This window comes from Oncorhynchus mykiss, chromosome 18, assembly GCF_057628025.1.
Source record: "Oncorhynchus mykiss isolate SJ-2025 chromosome 18, ASM5762802v1, whole genome shotgun sequence".
In the NCBI taxonomy this organism is placed as follows: Eukaryota; Metazoa; Chordata; class Actinopteri; order Salmoniformes; family Salmonidae; genus Oncorhynchus; species Oncorhynchus mykiss.
In genome coordinates this window covers 41867725-41879157 of record NC_143039.1, presented here as the reverse complement: position 1 = coordinate 41879157, position 11433 = coordinate 41867725, and positions in this window count along the sequence as shown.

The window sequence follows — 11433 nt, the reverse complement described above, 5'->3', positions numbered from 1 at the left end:
TGTGAGAAAATGAGGGAACGGAAAACAAAGTATTTCACCACCATAGTGGATACTGAAGGTAATCATGAATATTAGAAAAGATGATCTTTGTCCAATAATCTGCATGGTTACCTGTGTGTTTAACACTGCCAGCTCTCTCACTATCATCCTCCCAGCAAGGGTAAGGTAATAAGTCAGCTGTAGTTGTAAACAATATGGAATATGTTTACAGAAATGTATTCCCATATTGTTCTTCAGAAAACGTCATGTTTGTGTTTAAGTTACATAAACCAGTCTATAGACCAGAGTGAAGACAAGACAGCATCAGTACTGTTGGACTTACAGAGCTGGGAACCCACAGAGGTCCAGACCAAGGGACTAAAGCCAGACAGGGACGCTGCCCAACCTCCCCATCCACAAACTAAGGAATAAATCAGGATCCATTTTCAAGTCAGTAAAATTACAGTTTGAATGTCAGATTGTTATTGAACCAGTCCTGATAATGAAGCAGTATTGTTATAGCCTGGGTGCCAGGCGGTTTCAGCTCTCTGACAACTCCTTATGGGATTGTCATGCAAATATCATTTTGCCACGATGGAATTGGCAAGAGAGCAGAAACCGACCGGTGCCCAGACTATTGATAGGCCTACAGTATTCTTACCTGAACAAGAACTGGGTCCTCCTGGTCCAGGGTGGGATCATGATCTTTATGAATAAACAATAAATAATTATTTTCTCTAAGTTGAAGAAATACTACAAGACACCAAGGTAGCCTAGTGGTTAGAGCGTTGGACTAGTAACCAAGTTCAAACCCCCGAGCTGACAAGGTACAAATATGTCGTTCTGCCCCTGAACAGGCAGTTAACCCACTGTTCCTAGGCCGTCATTGAAAATAAGAATCAGTTCTTAACTGACTTGCCTGGTTAAATAAAGGTAAAATATATATATTTTTTTTTACCAAAGAGCACCTTCTGTCTACCAAAAGCTACTATTGTGTACCTTAGCAGCGCTTCCCTTCCTCCTTTTTTCCTACACGTTTATACAGTCAGTATTGCTATTTAGACATTGTAAAATATGTAAATGTACCCTCTTCAACCGTGACAACACGGTCCACGTTCTCCACGGTGGCGTGTTCATCCTCACCGACGCCGTAATATCTGTTATAAAAGTAGACTGCCGAACCCGTCGCGATCACCAGGCCAGCTGCACACAGAAGCGGCCGCTCGCGGAGCAATCTCAGCGTGGTCGCTTTCAGAAAGCTCCTGAATGTAGGCCTACTCATTATCGCACATCATACTGCAGGGTTTTTGACCGAGTTCAAGACCATATGGCACTTTCTTAGAATTAAAGGGTTTTATAGGGAACCATTAATACGTCACATTATTCCATTCGTCGTGGTTGGCAATGTCACAATCGGAGGAACATGTTTACCAAACTGATTAAAAAACACTCAACAGTGACATCAATTAAATTGCATTTTGGGGATGATTTGGGAGTTTATAAAATTGTGAACCATGGTTTAGAGAGCGGTGGGAGTAGAGCAGTTTAGCAAATACATATGTCTCTAACACGGAGTAGAAAAAGGGGCTGCGCCACAATGCATAATGCGCTCTCCATGGTTCTGAAAATGAATGTTCTTTCCTGCATTCATCATCTCCCTGTTCTTGGTCGAGCCCACTCACTGAACCACTCTAACTTTCACATTCAATGTGTCAAAGCATTCTAAAACATAATTCAAATTCAAATTAAGATCCCAAATCTGTATCAAAACATCCTGTGGGTGGGGGATTGTGGCAGATTTCACAGGTAATCAGCCTTTGTAGGTCTGAATATGAAGAAGAGATAGTTCAAAGGGGATGAGCTGAAAATATGGACTTGTGGAATTGTCCATGAAAAAATGAGGTGCAAAAAAACTACGTTTAGAGGCTGAGTCATTGTGTAAAAGCCAAGTTTACTCATTTGAAGTTTATCCAAACATTGACAATGCAACTGGGTGTCCATAGGCATGATCTCACCCAATGTAATAGATACAGTATGCATAGTGAAAGAATAAGTTAGCATTGCTACTGCCTTCTTGAGACTTGAAGTGCGGTCTACCCATGTGCTATTGGCTAACCCTATGCCTAAACCTGTCACTTGATGTTGAAAATCATTAAGCTTCAGCCAATCCAAGCAGCCAAACATCTCCCATGTCCATGTCTAGCACAGTCCACGAATAATTGACTGCTTGTTGTTTTTAGCATTACTTCACATTTAATTGTCCAATATATTTTGTGTAAGATTTGATTTCTACTTTGAACACTTGGAAACACGTTTCTCCGGAAGGATGCCAACACACAAGGTTATGTTGCAAATTGAAATTGTCAGCCTTCGTGTTTGAGCTTCTCAGACAGCTAACTATTAGCTCTGTCAGCTTTAGCTTACATTGACCCACCAGGAAATTTGACCTTCACTGTTTGAAGGAATGTGTCATCTGAATGTTTGAGGCCAAGCCATTTTGAGCCATGGAAAGACAGTTACAGCATACAGGGCGCTGGTAGCCAACTTCTTCTATTTCATTTTAATGTCTCCTACTTATGGCTGTTTCACACAGGAAGTAAGACTCTTCCATAAAAAGGTGCCACACATTTTGAAGCAAAACAGCCAGACTTGTGATGCAGGTCAGGTTTCATGTCTTTCAAGGAATAACACACGAGAGAGCTGTGCAAATGCACTTCAACATTTTAACTGTGCAAATTCATAGCCATAATGTTACGATTGGCAAATGAGTGATCAAAATGTTAATCATGAGGTAAAAGACTCGTCTTACAGAGCTGCTTTTATACTGTGTGGTGTTTATTTGTATTTTTTATTTCACCTTTATTTAACCAGGTAGGCCAGTTGAGAACAAGTTCTCATTTACACCTGCGACTTGGCCAAGATAAAGCAAAGCAGTGTGAAAGCAGTGTGACACAGACAACAACACATAGTTACAGATGGAATAAATAATAAACAAGCCAATAACACAATAAACAAGTCAATGACACAGTAAAAAAAAAAAAGTCTATATACAGTGTGTGCAAAAGGCATGAGGAGGTAGGCAATAAATAGGCCATAGTAGTGAAGAATTACAATTTAGTAGATTACCACTGGAGTGATAAATGAGCAGATGATGATGTGCAAGTAGAGATACTGGTGTGCAAAAGAGCAGAAAAGTAAATAAAAACAGTATGGGGATGAGGTAGGTTGATTGGGTGGGCTATTTACAGATGGACTATGTACAGCTGCAGCGATCGGTTAGCTGCTCAGATAGCTTATGTTTAAAGTTGGTGAGGGAAATAAAAGTCTCCAGCTTCAGCAATTTTTGCAATTCGTTCCAGTCACTGGCAGCAGAGAACTGGAAGGAAAGGCAGCCAAATGAGGTGTTGGCTTTGGGGATGTGTCTGAACTAGATGAAGCCTTACACCTGAGATCCACATGACTTAATTTATCAGGGTCTATTCAAATCAAAATCAAATCAAATCAATTTTTTTGGTCACATACACATGGTTAGCAGATGTTAATGCGAGTGTAGCGAAATGCTTGTGCTTCTAGTTCCGACAACGCAGTAATAACCAATGAGTAATCTAACCTAACAATTCCAAAACTACTATCTTATACACACACGTGTAAAGGGATAACGAATATGTACATAAATATATATGAATGAGTGATGGTACAGAACGGCATAGGCAAGATGCAGTAGATGGCATCGAGTACCGTATGTATATACAGTGCCTTGCGAAAGTATTCGGCCCCCTTGAACTTTGCGACCTTTTCCCACATTTCAGGCTTCAAACATAAAGATATAAAACTGTATTTTTTTGTGCAGAATCAACAACAAGTGGGACACAATCATGAAGTGGAACGACATTTATTGGATATTTCAAACTTTTTTAACAAATCAAAAACTGAAAAATTGGGCGTGCAAAATTATTCAGCCCCTTTACTTTCAGTGCAGCAAACTCTCTCCAGAAGTTCAGTGAGGATCTCTGAATGATCCAATGTTGACCTAAATGACTAATGATGATAAATACAATCCACCTGTGTGTAATCAAGTCTCCGTATAAATGCACCTGCACTGTGATAGTCTCAGAGGTCTGTTAAAAGTGCAGAGAGCATCATGAAGAACAAGGAACACACCAGGCAGGTCCGAGATACTGTTGTGAAGAAGTTTAAAGCCGGATTTGGATACAAAAAGATTTCCCAAGCTTTAAACATCCCAAGGAGCACTGTGCAAGCGATAATATTGAAATGGAAGGAGTATCAGACCACTGCAAATCTACCAAGACCTGGCCGCCCCTCTAAACTTTCAGCTCATACAAGGAGAAGACTGATCAGAGATGCAGCCAAGAGGCCCATGATCACTCTGGATGAACTGCAGAGATCTACAGCTGAGGTGGGAGACTCTGTCCATAGGACAACAATCAGTCGTATATTGCACAAATCTGGCCTTTATGGAAGAGTGGCAAGAAGAAAGCCATTTCTTAAAGATATCCATAAAAAGTGTCGTTTAAAGTTTGCCACAAGCCACCTGGGAGACACACCAAACATGTGGAAGAAGGTGCTCTGGTCAGATGAAACCAAAATTGAACTTTTTGGCAACAATGCAAAACGTTATGTTTGGCGTAAAAGCAACACAGCTGAACACACCATCCCCACTGTCAAACATGGTGGTGGCAGCATCATGGTTTGGGCCTGCTTTTCTTCAGCAGGGACAGGGAAGATGGTTAAAATTGATGGGAAGATGGATGGAACCAAATACAGGACCATTCTGGAAGAAAACCTGATGGAGTCTGCAAAAGACCTGAGACTGGGACGGAGATTTGTCATACAAAACAAGACAATGATCCAAAACATAAAGCAAAATCTACAATGGAATGGTTCAAAAATAAACATATCCAGGTGTTAGAATGGCCAAGTCAAAGTCCAGACCTGAATCCAATCGAGAATCTGTGGATAGAACTGAAAACTGCTGTTCACAAATGCTCTCCATTCAACCTCACTGAGTTTGAGCTGTTTTGCAAGGAGGAATGGGAAAAAATTTCAGTCTCTCGATGTGCAAAACTGATAGAGACATACCCCAAGCGACTTACAGCTGTAATTGCAGCAAAAGGTGGCGCTACAAAGTATTAACTTAAGGGGGCTGAATAATTTTGCACGCCCAATTTTTCAGTTTTTGATTTGTTAAAAAAGTTTGAAATATCCAATAAATGTCGTTCCACTTCATGATTGTGTCCCACTTGTTGTTGATTCTTCACAAAAAAATACAGTTTTATTTCTTTATTTTTAAAGCCTGAAATGTGGCAAAAGGTCGCAAAGTTCAAGGGGGCCGAATACTTTCGCAAGGCACTGTACATATGAGATGAGTAATGTAGGGTATGTAAACAAAGTGGCATAGTTTAAAGTGGCTACTGATACATGTATTACATAAAGATGCAGTTGATGATATAGAGTACAGCATATACATATACATATGAGATGTGTAATGTAGGGTATGTAAACATTATATTAAGTAGCATTGTTTAATGTGGCTAGTGATATATTTTTACATCAATTTACATTATTAAAGTGGCTGGAGTTGAGTCAGTGTTTTGGCAGCAGCCACTCAATGTTAGTGGTGGCTGTTTAACAGTCTGATGGCCTTGAGATAGAAGCTGTTTTTCAGTCTCTCGGTCCCTGCTTTGACGCACCTGTACTGACCTCGCCTTCTGGATGATAACGGGGTGAACAGGCAGTGGCTCGGTGGTTGTTGTCCTTGATGATCTTTATGGCCTTCCTGTGACATCGGGTGGTGTAGGTGTCCTGGAGGGCAGGTAGTTTGCCCCCGGTGATGCGTTGTGCAGACCTCACTACCCTCTGGAGGTTGTGTGTGGAGCAGTTGCCGTACCAGCCGGTGATACAGCCCAACAGGATGCTCTCGATTGTGCATCTGTGAAAGTATGTGAGTGTTTTTGGTGACATGCCAAATTCCTTCAGGCTCCTGAGGTTGAAAAGGCGCTGTTGCGCCTTCTTCACCACACTGTCTGTGTGGACCATTTCAGTTTGTCCGTGATGTGTACGCCGAGGAACATAAAACTTTCCACCATCTCCACTAGTGTCCCATCGATGTGGATAGGGGGGTGCTCTCTCTGCTGTTTCCTGAAGTCCACGATCATCGCCGTTGTTTTGTTGATGTTGAGTGTGAGGTAATTTTCCTGACACCACTCTCCGAAGGCCCTCACCTCCTCCCTGTAGGCCGTCTCGACGTTGTTGGTACTCAAGCCTACCACTGTAGTGTCGTCTACAAACTTGATGATTGAGTTGGAGGCGTGCATGGCCACGCAGTCATGGGTGAACAGGGAGTACAGGAGAGGGCTGAGAATGCACCCTTGTGGCAGTGGTGAGGATTAGTGGGGTGAATATGTTGCTTCCTACCCTCAACACCTGGGGGTGGCCTGTCAGAAAGTCCAGGACCCAGTTGCACAAGGCGGGGTCGAGACCCAGGGTCTTAAGCTTAGTGACGAGTTTGGAGGGTACTATGGTGTAAATGCTGAGCTGTAATCGATGAACTGCGTTCTTGCATAGGTATTCCTCTTGTCCAGATGGGTTAGGGCAGTGTGATTGCGATTGCATCTTCTGTGGACCTATTGGGGCGGTAAGCAAATTGGAGTGGGTCTAAGGCGTCAGGTAGGGTGGAGGTGATATGATCCTTGACTAGTCTCTCCAAGCACTTCATGATGATGGAAGTGATGGTCATTTAGCTCAGTTACCTTAGCTTTCTTGGGAACAGGGACAGTGGTGGCCCTCTTGAAGCATGTGGGAACAGCAGACTGGGATAAGGATTGATTGAATATGTCCGTAAACACACCAGCCAGCTGGTCTGCACATGCTCTGAGGATGCGGCTGGGGATGCCGTCTGGGCCTGCAGCCTTTCGAGGGTTAGCACGTTTAAATATTTTACTCACGTTGGCTGCAGTGAAGGAGAGTCCGCAATCAGAAGAGGAGCAAATAAATTGATGCGGTATCTGTAACCTTTGCCATGCAAAACAGGCAGTTACTGATGGGTGCGGAAAATGACAATGATTTGCAAACCCAGAAGCGTAACCATTAGACATGCAAACTTGAAGGAATACGAAAGCGAGTTTCCAGAGTAATTTCCCACATACAGTCTTTGACCTAGTTAACAGTCTGATGGCCTTGAGATAGACTGAAAAACAGCTTCTATCTGTCCCAGCTTTGATGCACCTCTACTGACCTCGCCTTCTGGATGACAGCGGGGTGAACAGGCAGTGGCTCAGATGGTTGTTGTCCTTGATGATCTTTTTGGCCTTCCTGTGAAATCGGGTGATGTAGGTGTCTTGGAGGGCAGGTTTGCCCCCGGTGATGCGTTGTGCAGACCTCACGGTTGTATGCGGAGCAGTTACCGTACCAGGCGGTGATACATTAATAATGTATATTAATGATCTGCCTTCTGTCTGTACTGGGTCTGAAGTTCAAATGTATGCAGATGATACAGTGATATATGTGCATGCAAAGAGCAAACAACAAGCTGCACAAGAACTCACTACTGTAATGGTCCAGGTTACAAAGTGGCTCAGTGACTTGTGTTTGCATCTCAATGTGAAAAAAACTGTTTGCATGTTCTTCACAAAGAGGGCAACAGATGCTACTGAGCCAGATGTCTATGTGTCAGGGGAGAAGCTCCAGGTGGTATCCGATTTTAAGTACCTTGGCATCATACTTGATTCCAACCTCTCTTTTAAAAAGCATGTGAAAAAGGTAATTCAAATAACCAAATTCAACCTAGCTAATTTCCGATTTATACGAAATTGTTTGACTACAGAGGTAGCAAAACTGTACTTCAAATCTATGATACTCCCCCACTTAACATACTGCTTGACCAGCTGGGCCCAAGCTTGCTGTACAACATTAAAACCTATTCAGTCTGTCTACAAACAGGCTCTCAAAGTGCTTGATAGGAAGCCCAATAGCCATCATCATTGTCACATCCTTAGAAAGCATGAGCTCTTGAGTTGGGAAAATCTTGTGCAATACACCGACGCATGTCTTGTATTCAAGATCCTTAATGGCCTGGCTCCCCCTCCACTCAATATTTTTGTTAAACAGAAAACCCAGACATATGGCAGCAGATCCACAAGGTCTGCCATGAGAGGTGACTGTATAGTTCCCCTAAGGAAAAGCACCTTTAGTAAATCTGCATTCTCTGTGAGAGCTTCCCATGTCTGGAATACACTGCCATCAGACACACATAACTGCACCACATATCACACTTTCACAAAATGCTTGAAGACATGGCTAAAGGTCAATCAGATTTGTGAACATGGTCCCTAGCTGTGTGTTGCCGCTTTCCATGTTGTCTGTTGTCTGTAGCTTGTGAGGTGTGGAAACACTGTTGCTTTTATGAATTTTGTCTTGCTGCTTTTTGTTTTATGTTGCTCTGTCTGTATGCTACGTCTTGCTTGTCCTATGTTGCTCTGTCTGTATGCTATGTCTTGCTTGTCCTATGTTGCTATGTCTTGCTTGTTCTATGCTGCTATTGTCTATATTGTAATTGTTTTTAATAACCTGCCCAGGGACTGCGGTTGAAAATTAGCCGGCTGGCTAAAACCGTCACTTTTACTGAAACGTTGATTAATGTGCACTGTCCCTGTAAAAATAAAAAATAAACTAAACTAAACAACCGTGTAGGGGAGACGGGTGGAGATCTTAGAACTTAACAATGTCACTGACGGAGAGAGGGTAATGTATAACGTTTACATTATGTCAGGATATGTTACTGTTAGCCATCAGGGATCTTATGGGAGGGATCCTCTGGGAGGAGAAGACACACAGTCTGGTATCAATCACCATGACACCCATGAGTTGGGGAGGAGTAAGAACTATCGGGTAGAGGTCAGGTCAGATGAAGTGAGGAAGAACAGATATCACTAAGGTTCTGTCAAGCAACAGAGATGCATTGTCTGTTTAGGAGACTCCTCCTAGGAGTAAGGGTTAAGTATCAGTGCTTGTTTGAAATGTCGTTGTCTGAATGCAGCTGTATTGACCCTTTGGGAAGAATTAAACTTGGTTAAGCTTTTCTAGTGTCCGTTTAGTTATTTACTCTGAGAATGAGAACCTAACAAACCAGTCACAATCACTTTTTTGTGTATTTTAATAATTTTATGCATTTTCTAACACAGGTTTAACACCTTATTTTTTTTACCCCTTTTACTCCCCAATTTCATGATATCCAATATCCAGTCTTGTCCCATCGCTGCTACTCCCCTAAGGACTTGGGAGAGGTGAAGGTCGAGAGCCATGCATCCTCTGAAACACGAACCCGCCTAGCTTCTTGACACACTGCTCGCATAACCGGAAGCCAGCAGCACCTATGTTTTGGAGGAAACACCGTACAGCTGGCAACTGAAGCCTGCGTGCATGCGCCCGGCCTCCACTAGGAGTCGCTAGAGCGCGATGGGACAAGGACATGACAGCCGGCCAAACTCTCCCCTAACCCAGACGACGCTGGGCCAATTCTGCGCCACCTCATGGACCTCCCGGTCAACGCCGTCTGTGACACAGCCCGGGATCGAGCCCAGATCTGAAATTATTCATTTTGTGTATGGTTTCCTCAAAATACAGGTGGCTCAACTTACCCCTTTGGCTCAAATTACCCCACTCTCCCTGATGCAGATTTTGAATAAATATGGGGTTCAAATCATCATTGGTCATCTGAGTTTTGATACAAGCCTCTGCTCTGATTCAAACAAGAGGAATTAAGTTATCATTATATCTAATGGGTGTTGGAAGAACAATTCTGTCCTACCTGGTACAAGATGAGTAGGGGTCCCACCACACAAGAAGTAGATTATTTTAGGACTTTTATTGTAGCCTTCTATAATATTAATACAGTTGTCTATGTAATAATACTGATTGTATATTCATCAGATTTGAAAGAAGCAACATGAATTTCTGGTCAACTACAAGAGCCAGTAAGTAACCCTCCTCCAGGTGCAATAAGCCCTCTAGCCCATTAGAGGACAACATTGATTTATTTTTCACAGTTATTTCTACTAATAGGATAACCTGTTACATTAATGGCATATACTGTAACTGGATTGACAAGTTCATCAATGTCAAGAACAATGTCTGCATATCTAGTCTCACAATGCAAGCAGGTGATGCATGCTCGCATCCTTTCCTGCCTGAGAGAGCTGTCTTTCTGTCTTTATGATTCTATTTCTCATGTGGAAAGTGTTATTGTTCATGGCCAATTATTGCCTAATTCTTCTCCCATTGCACAACATCCACTAAGTGCTACTGCTGAAATACTATAATTTATTTTATAACATGTTGTTTACACATACTTGTTACGGATACAGGTATCCTGTGTGTGTGTGTGTGTATGTATCCTCTGTTTTTTTTCTCTCCTTCTCCCCTTACAGGTGAAAATCATCACTCCCCAATCAGTCACCAATCAGAAGACACACCTCCTCCTGTTTCCTACCCAATCACAGTTCCTTTCCCTTGGTTTAAAAACCCTGTCAGTTGTTTGCTCTAGAGCTCAATCGCTCTGTAAAATGCCATTTGTCTGTAGATCGCTCTGTTTCACCTTCTCCTACTATGTCTCTATCGCGCTTTAAGTATTGAGGTATCTTTTGTTTGAGCACCTCCATATCACTTTGTCCTAACCTGTTGTTTTTGGTTATGGTGTTTGTTTGCTGGTGGGAAAAGGGGGAAACAAGACAAGTCGCCCATGGGCATACACTACCCGTAGGTAAACTTTGTTAAAAACACTAGTTAGAACTGGGCAGACTTGTATTTTTGGTTAGTTAGCTGTTGTTACAATAGCTAGCTAGCTTAGGGGTGTTTTGGATGCTTATTGTTTATTTCCTTGGGTCCTTTTCCTGCCCCCCCCCCCCCCCATTACCGTGTGTTTATTAATGAACCCTGAGTTTGACGGTAGATTTCAGTTGTCGTGGTTATTTCGTTCTCACTTTTACTTTGTCACTATTATAAATTGCATGAGTTATGTTACGGGTCTCGTTACCATCTCTCCTAGACTGTCGGGCCAAAAGGGATTCGTAACAGCACTGATGAGACAAGGAGATCCCTACCGACCAATCCCTCCCTAACCCGGACGACGCTAACCCGGGAGGCCAAGGAAGGATTCTCAATGGGTGAATTGGGATTAAGTTTTGGCCAACCACTTCGTATCTTTTTCTTTTCAGGAGGATGCCAGAAGGAGGGAGTTGGAGCACCAATTCCTGACTCCCCCCAACAGCACAGAGAAGCCTGGAGAGACAATGGTCTGAAACTCTAAACTAACGCTTGGAAGATAACAGCAAAGAGCTGGCTCTGTCATTCTAATAGGCAAATACAGGACATGGTTCGTGGTTGATTATTAGGGACCAAAGGAATGACCAGTCTGCTTTGCACCAAGGGGTCCAGACC